This window comes from Grampus griseus, assembly GCF_964374135.1.
Source record: "Grampus griseus genome assembly, chromosome: 4".
Taxonomy (NCBI): Eukaryota; Metazoa; Chordata; class Mammalia; order Artiodactyla; family Delphinidae; genus Grampus; species Grampus griseus.
In genome coordinates this window covers 18,983,967-18,996,403 of record NC_138997.1, presented here as the reverse complement: position 1 = coordinate 18,996,403, position 12,437 = coordinate 18,983,967, and the positions used below count along the sequence as shown (strand labels likewise).

The 12,437-nt window shown below is 36.6% G+C and overlaps 1 protein-coding gene across 1 annotated transcript in view; it reads right to left on the bottom strand.

Moving 5' to 3' along the window:
- BANK1 (B cell scaffold protein with ankyrin repeats 1) overlaps positions 1-12,437 on the bottom strand; it is a gene marked incomplete at its 5' end in the record, with an annotated part of 276,016 nt that overhangs the window by 174,512 nt on the left and 89,067 nt on the right. The window lies entirely within an intron of this gene.

The window sequence follows — 12,437 nt, the reverse complement described above, 5'->3', positions numbered from 1 at the left end:
AGCATAAGAATAGGATAATTTTTTTATCATATCTCGAACCACATAAGAAAAAGTCAAACACAATCTACTCCTAAAAGTAATTCCCACAAAGTAGAGCAGACTTTTAGTGTGATTTTGCAAATAAGAAACTGTCAGTGGTTTTCGCAATGTAGACCCGCCCTCTTTCTATTTCTCATCTTAAAGCAAATATAAACTAATATTCTCACTAGCATTAGTGCCTCCCCCTTATTTGTTGGGTAAGTTTAATTTAGAAAGGCATATGGACCTCCTAAATGTAAAACAAAACCAAAACATTACATTGTAATAACTCCTTTTTCAATGTACTGCAACGTTAACCAAACACTAAATAACAAATAAATTCATCTATAAAACTTTTTGTATTTTCTACTGCCATGCCTAGTTTGCTTCTCTTTGAAGTTGAAATGAACATGAAATTCCTGGGGGTGTGAGTTATGTTAGATTTTTATGTGAAATTTTTCTTTCAAAAAGTAACTGCAACAGCTAATAAGCACTTTTATAAAAATCTTCAATATGGAAATTTCCATCAGGATTTTACAGGTTTCATATCAATGTTCTGGAATTTGAATTTCCTAATTATATGTTAGCTATTAGTTAGAAGACATGTATTAATTATGCATAACTATAAAACGATGAATATATACTGCTATCACAATGCCAAAATACACACACACACAAGCACACACACACATGCGGATGAGTGATGGTTTGTTATTATTCTACACTTTCATACCTAGCTAGAAAAATTGTGTTATAGAAATTACATACCAGCTTACTTTAATAGCTATGGCATTATTAGAAGCAAGCAGTGTGAAGACTTATAGCAACAGAAACAAAGCCATCAAAGCAAAAGTCAATTGTCTTCCAGCAAAATTCTAAAGCAATGAAAACAGCCACCTCATAATGTTTTGGAAAACTGTGAATCTGGCCTCATTTACTTTGCTGTTTTGTAGACCAAGAAGAAAAAAAAAAAGGAAAAGAGAGGGGATTTAAACCTGGAGTTTTCAATTCACTTGGGTGTTTCAGGGCTGAATAAATTATCTAGTTTGTTAGTTTGTATGTTTTAACAGGAAACATAACAAAACGAAACAAAAACCTTCAGGACATGTTAAGAACTTACAGTAAGGAAATATTTTATCCTTCAAAATGTGTTAGAACTAAAATGGCTGTAGGTAAATCTAGGATAGTATTTCAGTGATAAAGGCACTTGTCCCTTCTTATATGGTGAGCAGTGACTAAAAAATTATCAAATATTTTATGAAGATGAGCTTATAAACGCTGAAACTGTTCTAGGTACCAATTTTCAAAATAAAAATAATGTATTTTCTCCAAAAGAAATTAAGATATAATTTTCTATTTATTTTCATTTACATGAATTATAAAATAATTTCTGCTATAATTAAACCAAACCAAAGTTAATAAAGAAAAATATTTGCATGATAATGTCAGATTTTTACATGCCCTTGGTCATCTTTCGCTTTGTCATACCATACAATATACAAAAAACATCATCACCTGCCAATAAATGCCGTATGCATTGTTCTTGCACATTGTTATTCTGTTGTACTTTGAAATCACTGTTAATGCAGCTTAAAATATATTTTCATTAAATAAGTGTTTAATCATTATAGGAATACATTCACCTTTTAACCTCACCAACTTCCCCTGTCAGTAAATTCTTCAAGTTTAAGGTAATATAATATTAGAAACAACTACAATAAACTTCATTAAAAGTCTCTCTATTTTTGTACACCAGGAAGAATAAAAAGGACCAAGTGGACATGGTTTTCCAGGGCTCACTTCTTAACAGTTTTGATACTCTGAACCATGCTTTCTGGCACACAAAAGCAAGAAGTTCTGCTGATTTAAGATTATGCTGCTGATACTAAAAGGGAGTACAGGTTTGAAAGCTGGCTCCTTTAATTTCCATTTCTTTATTTCATTTTTAGTTGTAGCTGAAAAGTCATTAATCTTCTAGAATGCTTTGTGAAGTTAGAGACATGAAAGAGTTTTGGAGGACATTTTTCCAGTTTCCTATCCAGTAACAGAATTTCATTCCTAGAGTCTATAAAAGATGATCTTCTAGCTACTGCTTGCATAGCTCTAATGAGAGAGTGTTTTTTACTTCCTAAAGCAGCCTGTTTCTTGATTAGACAACACTGATCATTAGACATTATTACTTCTGTTGAGGTGAAATGTCCTCTAAATTACCATATCTTTATATCCTTTGGGCAATACAGAATATGACAGTTACAAAAGCATGGGCTTAGCGTTAGTTGGCTTTGCCATATATTCACTATGTGAAGTTTCAGCAAGCCACCCAGTATCTGAGCCCAGCTTTCTCATCCAAATTAGTAGGGTTACTGAGATAATTAAATGACAACATATAAAAAGTGCCCAGAAAGGTGTCTGAAACATAACAGGTTATAAATTATTATAACAGGCAATAAATTATTAGTTTCCTTCTCCTCCTTCTACATCAAATAGTTTAAAGCATCTTTGTCCTAACTCCCCTTTGCCCCAACCTTATGATCACTCATTCTTTTCGTTATTCCAGAGTAGTTACCATCCTGAGAGACTGACCCTGGAATAGCTGGTCCTTTACAAAATGATGAATCCATTTCACACCTGCCCCAATGTCATCACTACAGCAGTACCTTTCATTTTCTTGGATGAGGTCATTTTGCCTGCTTATCTTCATTATGTAGGAGATGCTCAGCTTGGTAATATAACATGACCAATAACTAGAAAATTTCTAATTTAAGGTATTTTTTTACATTAGCATATGACAGAGTTAACAGTTCAAAAAATTAAATGATTCATAGGAGCTGTATTAATTATTTTAATACTTGGTTTAGATTGTGATCTCTAGCACTGTTCTTTCCAGAACGTCAAATTAAATACACTCAGTATGTGCATATCTTATTATATTACTATACATATGAAATTTATATACGAATAAAGGTATTCATATCAATAGAGGTATGATTATGCTAAGAAATAGTTTGGGTTTTTCAGTATCCTGCTTTTTATAAAATCATACTTTTTATATTTTAGCCTTGATTGGATTATTATGAGAATGTGAGATATGAATGGATTGCTCTGTGTGGGGAACAAGCATGTTTGTAATAGCATAAGATGACGAAGTTCTTTATCTTATAAAATAAAAACTTGCTGGGGGAGGCTATACTCTCTTATGGGCATAGACTCAGTGTCAGAGAAGGAGTGCTGATCAAATAATGTGTCTGTGACCCGGGGGAGTATTACATGCTGTCCCTTGCTATTCTTCAGTGCTTAATTTCATTCTAGATCACATGATCACTAATGTTTTTGCTAAAAGATATTGATGTTTCGATTGGCTTCTGAAAAAAATATAAAAGTATAATTTATATTTAAAAATACACTGATCATGGGTTTCACGCATTTTGACAGTTGTATACACCCATGTAACCATCACCCAAAACAAGCTAAGGAAACTTCTATCACCACCACAAGTTCCCTCCTGCTCCATTCGAGTCAATTCTTCACTTCAGAGGCAACTACTGTGTAATTTCTATCAACACAGATAAATTTTATTTCATCTTGTATTTCATACAAATGGAATCATACAGTATATACTCTTGTATTCCATCATCCTCTGCCCTCTATTTCTAATGAGAAGTCAGACGTAATTCTTATAATTGTTTTCTGTATGGCATGTACTTTCCTCAACACACACATCCTCATCCCCACCCCTACCACAGGTACTTTTAAAATTTTCTCTTTATCTCTGATTTTCACCCCCTAGTAGAATATATACAAAAATATTATAACTACACACACCTTCAACTATGGTATGTGTAGGTATAATATTTTTGTATATATTCTACTAGGGGGTTGCAGAGCTTATTAAATCTGTGGGTTAATGTCATTCCTCAATTTTGGATCATTCTCAGCCATTATTTCTTCAAATATTTTTCTGCCTCATTGTCTCTCATCTTTATTCTGAGAATTCAGTTATACATGTTTGATCATGTAGTAGTATCTCATAGACCTTGAGTCAAAACTGAGCCAAATTAATACGTAGATGAGCTGAGCTTGTTTTTTTTTTTTTTTTTTTTTTTTTGCGGTAAGTGGGCCTCTCACTGTTGTGGCCTCTCCCGTTGCGGAGCACAGGCTCCGGACGTGCAGGCTCAGTGGCCATGGCTCACGGGCCCAGCTGCTCCACGGCATGTGGGATCTTCCTGGACCAGGGCACGAACCCGTGTCCCCTGCATCGGCAGGCGGACCCTCAACCACTGCCCTGAGCTTGTTCTTTTTTTAAGGCTTTACTTAGACACTGGATTTTTCCTCTCTTTATCAGCTTGAATAATTTGACGTCTTCAAGTAAACTGATTCTTTTCTGTTTTTTCTACAATTAGGCCCATCAAATACCTAAAATTTTTCTGATATTTTATGTTTCTAGAATTTCCTTTTGTTTTTTATTATAATTTCCAATGCTCTGATGAAATTTCTATCTCTTTATGCATGTTGTGCAACTTTTACAATAGATTCTGTAACATATTTATCAGTTATTTTAATGTTCCTATCCGAATTATTTCACCATCTGGAGCATTTCTGTGTTTGCCTCTAATGACTGTCTCTTTTCTTGACCACAGGTCACCTTTCATTCCTTCTTTGTGTTCCTTGTAATTTTATATTGCATGCTGAACATTGTACTAAAGGACTGAAATAAATAATGTTTACCCCCAGAATAAGGCATACCCTTTCTTCAGTCAGACAACTAGACTTGGAAGCTGATTCAAATTAATCTGTAAGTGAGCAGAACTTGGTCATTTTCTGAGGATTTACTTCGATTTAGTTAACCACTGGCTTCAAATTTTGAGGGCAGAATCATAACTTTCTTCAGCACAGCTTGGGATCTGAGCTTTGGTGAGACTCAAGAAATCTCTGTTGCTCTACAGACTGGCTGCCAGCCTTTGGGTCACAGGATGGCTCTTTTTTTTCTCTCTAGTTCTGCCTCCAGAATTTTTCACATCAGAAAATCTTGCTCAAGACGGGAATAAAGACACAGATCTACTAGAGAATGGACTTGAGGACACGGGGAGGGGGAAGGGTAAGCTGGGACGAAGTGAGAGAGAGGCATGGACATATATACGCTACCAAACGTAAAATAGATAGCTAGTGGGAAGCAGCCGCATAGTACAGGGAGATCAGCTCGGTGCTTTGTGACCACCTAGAGGGGTGGGACAGGGAAGGTGGGAGGGAGACGCAAGAGGGAAGAGAAATGGGAACATATGTATATGTATAATTGATTCACTTTGTTATGAAGCAGAAACTAACACACCATCGTAAAGCAATTATACTCCAATAAAGATGTTAAAAAGAAAAAAAAAAAGAATATCTTGCTCAGATTTTGGGGGGCCTCTGTATACACTCAGTTAAGGCAGACTCCTTATTATCCCAATAGCTTGGAGGTGTTTTTTCCACTTTTATGCCTCTCTGTATTTAGAATCTGTCTGCTGCTGCTTTCCACATGGCAAAAGCTTTGATGGGATTTGTCTCAGCAACCCTGTCCGACTCTCACTCTTTAGCAGCCACTAGTGGTCCTCAGGGATTTTAAGGATATCTCTCAACTTTACTGCCCTCGAGGGTCCAGCCATTGGTATACTAGCTCTGTGCACTTATGACAGCCTACAAAAGAGAGTTAGTGGGTGATACAGACCCACTCTGTAACAGGGACTCTTTGGGATTTTCATCCATCACAGTAGCCTAAGTACAGCCATTAAATGTTTGCTAAATGTTCAGGTGGTTTCTCTTTACTCCTCATCTACAGTGAGTTCTTATCCTCCTGGGATGGGATGGAAGTCATGAGTTTCTTCTCTTTTGTGAAGGACTTGTCCCTTTCTGGAATTTAGTTCATTTAGATTTCTTTTGTCATTCATTTTCTGCTGTATTTAAAAAAGAAACTGTGATTCTGAAGATCATCTTGCTTGTTTCATACTATTACAATAAGAACAACAGACTCTTATTATGTTGTACATCTTAATCAGAAGCAGAAGTCCTATGAGACCTAAAGACCATTTAGTTATTTTCGTAAACTCACAGCATTTGTTTTGCAAACAGTTTGTTAATCTTATCTATTAGATTAAAATAATAGATTCCTTAAGAAGATATTAAAAAAAAAGTTTTAGAATGTGTTTAATCTACAGTATAACATCTGCTTCATTTCACAGCAATTTTCATTTAATTAATGAAGATTCTTTATATCTGTTTCTATTATCAAGGTGTGAATAAAGAAGTCATAACTCACACTAAGGGGTGACCAATTTGCTTTTGACTTTTCTTCCAGACAAAATGAATTTTCAGTTTTCAGTTGTTTCAGCCAATGTCTGTCAAATGGTAATTTCAGGGGAACAGAATTAAGTGTCTGGCAGGGGAACTTTTCAATGAAAATCCAATTTCACTAGTTTTTGCAAATAAAAATAAATAGATGAGCTAGAACCTAGTAAAGAAATGTTTGTTTGGGCTGAGCCATTTCCAACAGTTCCACATAATCCCTATAAACGATGGCCAATAATTAGATTGAAGTTATCAAACCAAGCTTCCAAAACATTAACCTAGCTCACCAGAATAATAAAGTGGGAATATGTCCTGGGTTAGCTTTAAAAATTTTAAAGTAAGATGAGTATGCAAACTGGACGTGCATGACCATGTAATCCATTGTTCTCTTAAATCACTATCTGGAATAGTAAATCTTTATTCACTCAGTGCGTGATGACCAGGTGGCCACTATAGGACAAAACAATGAAGCACACAAAAAAGAGAAGATAAAAAGTCAGGAGATCTGCATTCTAATCCCAGCTCAGCTACGTGGTGCTTATGAAAGTGCTTTCATTTCCCTGCACCTCAGTTTCTTCATTTATAAAATTATAAGGTTGGGGTCAGAATTGTAGGATTTAGGACATTCTTCTGAGCTAGAGGCCATGCCACAGATGGTTTTAGGGTAATTTTCCCTGATGCGAATCAGATACCAACGAAAGGAGTAAGGATGATATTTGTGAAGGTTGAAGAAAGGTAATGGTTTTCATTCCTTTCAGCACAGGATTTGGAGTCTGATGAAATGTTAGTATTTCTGTGGATCTGTAAGACAGAGCATTGCTGGGTTTATGAATCTGATTGCCCTGTGACAGGAGAAGCACATATACAACATGTGAGGTGTCACTCTTCCCGTCTGTTGAAAGAGTAGACATTTAATCCTATTTAGGATTTCAAGCAACCAAAAATACTACCAACATTATCGTATTTCTAAAATCTTGATACTGTAAATTAAATGCACATGGGAAATAATGGTTCATTAAAGGCCTTTGGTGCAATTTGTTATCTCTCATATTACAAAATATGTAAGAGTGGGAAGCTTGGAGTCCATGTCTGGAGGTAATGTGAGCAAGCAAAGAGGCGAGTGCATTTCTAATTAGCAGTTCTTGGAATTGGTATTAATTAAAATTAAATCTCACAGCATCTGAATAGGGTTGTTTATAGTCCACTTTCCACTACTGAACCCAGACAGTGATGAGGCAATAAAAAGAGTGGAGCTGATCCACGTTTAACCAGCCCCATCTGTGGCTAACCTCTGGTTAAAATAAGAAATCTCTAGAAATCCATGTGTGATTGTACTGTGCTCCTCTGTGTTCATTTAAAAAATACCTTTTGAAAATTACCGATTTTGTCTCTTCTGATTCTTAACAGCAAAGGGACCAAGAACCTAGAAAGAAGCCAGGAAAGAGCCTAGAAAGATCCAGGAAACCTGGAACAGCAAGAGTGTGGAAACAACTTGGGCTGGGCTGGGATCAGATGGCTGACTACCACCAGGCCATGCCTTACAGGTAGAAAGCTACCCACTGTCCTTGTATGGGTTTCACATGGAAAGCCAAGGAATGTAATACTACCAAGCAGTAAATGAACTTATCTGGCAAAGATGCGTGATTTCATTAGTAAGGAGTATTTGGCATTGTCTGAGGACTTCTTGGAGTCTTGAGAACCTGATTTATTCTTTAAAAAATATTAAATAATTTTGATAGTAAAAGTGAACTAAGGCAGGAAAAAATCTGGGAAAATTTTTTGGGCAATAAAGGGGCTGGAGAGAGAGCTTTGGGAACACCAGCATGTGTAATATAGGGACAGAATATAAATGGAATCTGAGAATGATTTGGGAAGCACCTAAGTGTAGGATGGTTGGAAAGGAAGGTGAAGCATGTTAGGGAAACCTCCTAGAAAGCTTTTTCAGGGGGAAGGAGAAATAACTGATGGCCTGAATTAGAGTGGTGGCAGTAAAAATGGACAAGGACAGAGATGCCAGACATTTCCAAAGAAAAGTTTACCGGACTAGATGATTGACTTTATACGCTCTGAAGGAAAGAGTTGATTTAAGATACCATTCAGGTTTACGGCTACAAAGTTACAAGGTAGAAGAGAAAGTGTATTCATTAGAGAAGGGGACAGATCATTGTCACGGAGAAGCACAGGTGGGGGTGTTGATGGGGTAGCTGCTGGCAATACGATTATATAGTGCTAAATCAAATTAGACATATGTGTCTTCGAGTAGAGCATATTAGTTATCAACTTAGCTCCTGTATCACTAAACATTAATAATCACCACAGAACCCTTGTTTTGTGGAAGAGGAAGTATTCTGAAATAGGGCTGCCGAGCTCCTTTTGCCACATAAGGTAACAAAGTCATAGACTAGGAACTAGGATGTGAATATATATCTTTAGGAGGCAATTATTTAGTTTACTACACTGAGCAAAACGTGGTAACCTCACTCTCAGGAAACAGGAAAGTGGTAACAGCGCTACAATTCAACATATCTCAACACTGTAAGCAATACCTACTGTTCCTTGACCAAGAGTTTATATTATGTACATGACCCAAACTGCAGCTGTTACCACACCGTCAACAATCCTCAAGTCTGTAAACCAGAATAGGCTATTTTGAGAGATTTTTCTATCCACTGGGTTACAGTTGCTTTGCAAATCTACTGACCAGCATTTTTCAAACTGATTGTTGGGGATCCCAAAATGTGTGTGGGTGGATTACAGTTGTTTAGAGCTGCTGACATCTGAACAATAGGATGATGGGGAGTGTGATGGTTAATTTTATGTGTCACCTGTCTTGGTTATGGTGCCCAGTTGTCAAACACCAGCCTGGATGTTACTGTGCAAGCATTGTTTTAGATGTGATTAATATTTAAGTAAGTAGAATTTGATCCAATTACCCTCCATAATGTGGGCAAGCCTCACCCAATCAGTTGAAGGCCCTAGGAGAAAAGACTAAGGTTCACCAAAGAGGAAGGAATTCAGTTTCCAGACTGCCTTTGGACTCAAGGATGTAACATCAACTCCTGCTGGACCTGTCAGTTTGTTGGTCCGCCCTGCAGATTTCAGAATTGCCAGCCTCACAATCCCGTGAGCCAGTTCCTTAAAGGAGACCTCTGTCTTTGTCTCTCAGTCCATTCTCTTCATTCCATTTCTCTGGAGAATCCTGACTAATTCGGTGAGGAAAATGACTGTGGTGGTTTTGGTAAACCATAACAAGACATAAAAAACCAAGTTCTACATTTTTGAGTTCCTATTCTTCTCAGAGTCATGCAGTGAATCTTTACACCTGTAGTGACACTAAAAAGATATTCTGTAACTATTTGGTAATGGCATAATCCAGAGAGCAAAGGAATCCCTTTAGGAAGCACAGGGAGATGGCTTGCAGGTAGGGTAGTGACTGGGTAGTATGGGGGTGGGGGGAGGTTCTGGACCTGTCAAGAGTTTCAGAGGATAGACACTCTAGTTTTGAAAATTATCATTGCACAACAGCTGCAAAAGTAAGAGTGAGTTCCTTAAGGATTAATTTATTCAATTTACAATAAAAAAAGCAAGTTGCTGTGCGCGCGCGCGTGTGTGTGTGTGTGTGTGTGTGTAATTGAAGCTAACCCTTGCTTGCATTTTTCTTTAAAAAATGAGTGAATATTACAGAGACTATTTCCTGTTATCAGTTACTAACGGACACTATTTATGTTTTTTCCCTAACCCTACGATAAACTTATAGATTTAAACTTATTACTTTTGACCTTGAAAAACCTACATTTTTGTGTGTCAACACAGGAGATGAGCATCTGTGTCTCACTCACTGCACACAGTTCAGGGCAGCACATTCAGAAGGCTCATATGCCAATGTTTCATTCTGTTAATGGCAGATGCCATAGATAAGAGGTAGAAAGAAAAGAAAGGAAAGAAAAAGAAAAGAAGAGAAAGTGACATTATATATAGCTGCCTTATATTCCTACAAAGAAGAGCTGTTTTATTTTTGGAGCTCAAATAATACTAGTCTAACACCTAATGCTTACCAGGGTTTCAATGATTTTAGTCTATGGTTAACTTTGTTGCCATTATCAAGTTAATGTGGTAAATATTTATTGAATGCTAGAAACTCTTCTAGGCGCTAGGAATAAATCCATGAACAAAAGAGACAGGGCTCCTTCCTAAAGGATAGTATTTGCCCATAGAGGCAAAAGTGGTGATTTGAAGGAAATCACGCACTGTGAAACAAAAATCACCATGTTTCTGGGACTGCAAAAAATAACATAAAGAGTATCTGAGATAATTTCAAACTTGCCTTTATAAATTATTCATTAAAGTAGTAATTTTAAATAATTTAGCAGAAATAATTCATAACCTTTCCTCTAAATGTAAGATCATCTTCCTGGGAAGCTTCCTCCAACTGTCCCTCTTTCTCTGGGCTCCTGTGACCCCCTGGAGCTATAGCTCCTTACCATGTATAGGGCTGCAGTGGCTGAGGAGTGGTTAATAACCTCAGCTGGTCTGACTGGATCCAAGTCCCAGGCCTGCCACCATTTGAGCAAATGATATAAACTCTCAATGCCTCATCTGTAAATCAGAGTTTAAAATATTACCTACCATGGGTTGGTTGAGAGGAATTAAATGAGATAAAGTAAGTAAGGTGCTTAGAATTATTCTTGACACAGAGTACACAAAAATGCAAGTGTTGGTTCTTATTAGTACAGAACACACTACATTAGTGACACTTAACTTTGTGGTTTTATTTTCTCTTCCCTCTTCTTGGGTGCCCGCTGAGTATATGGGTTTTATTTATTCTATTTATCTCACATTCCTCTATCTTCCCTCAGTATCTAGAAGAGTTCCTAGTTTGAAGCCAGGTGTGTTAAACTTCTAAGAATTCATGAGGGTTTATTTTTATTTTTAATAATGATACTCAAAAAATGCATTTTTGAGATAAACAATCACTCTAAGACTACTTCATTCTGTATCCATGATCTTTAGTCCTGGGACATGGAGTGATCAAATAAAAAAAAATCTGCTATCTTGACTTTAATTTTATTCATGTCAATTTTATTCAGGTACTTAACTTATCAAAGAAAAGAAAGGAAAAGAAAAGAAAAGAAAAGGAAAGGAAAGAACAGAAAAGAAATTGTACCACCCATTACTGCTGTGTTCAATCAACGGTTTCCTGGTGATTCACAGACCGATAGCATCTACATCATCTATGAATTTGTGAAAAATGTAAAATTCTTTGGCCCACCCCAGATCTGTGGTATCAAATTCTAAATGGGGCCTAGCAATCCGAGTTTTAACAAACCTTCCAAGCGACTCTGATGCCCACTAAAGTTTGAGAGCAAAAGTATCAATACAAAAAAGAATGGGGCTTGGTTTGCATAAATAAGCAAGAGTAGGCAGCCAATAAAATTGAGATTAACCTAATAGAGAGTGAAATAAAACTGCAAAGGATACAAAGTATGTCCGGAGTAGACCTTCTCTCCATTCTATTCAGTTTCTCTAAGGGTGTCCCTCTTTTGTCATGGTTTACATTTTTAAAAATATCTTCTTATGGGTAGTAAACAGAAAAGACTCAAATAGAAGAGAAAGTTTAATGCTAAAAGATATTTCCCTTAATTATTTCTTAGAGAAACACCATCTGACAGCACTGTGAGAAATAAAGCATTGTTAGAAACAATATTTCAACCAAACATCACACATCATATTCTTACAGAAGTAATCTCCATTTGGATTCTGTTGATAATGATCATGGAGGATACAATTTCTTATAGTCAGTCAAATATCATGGGTAGAGGTCATGCTTATTTCCCAGATTGCCATTATTGCCAAGATTTTCTTCTGTAAAAGTGCAATTCTCAACTTTCTGTGAGAAAGCTCATCTTTCTGGCTTCCAGGATGACTCAAGTCAGAAACTGGTTCTCAGCTAGATAGGAATGATGTGAAAGTAACTGAGACAATGAAGCAAAGTGCTTGAGCTTGAAAGCTTGTTCTTTATTGTGTGCTGTTAACCCTGCTGTGATCACACACTTTGGATTCTCAGCCTAATTGGTTACATTTTTTTTTCCTCATCTGCT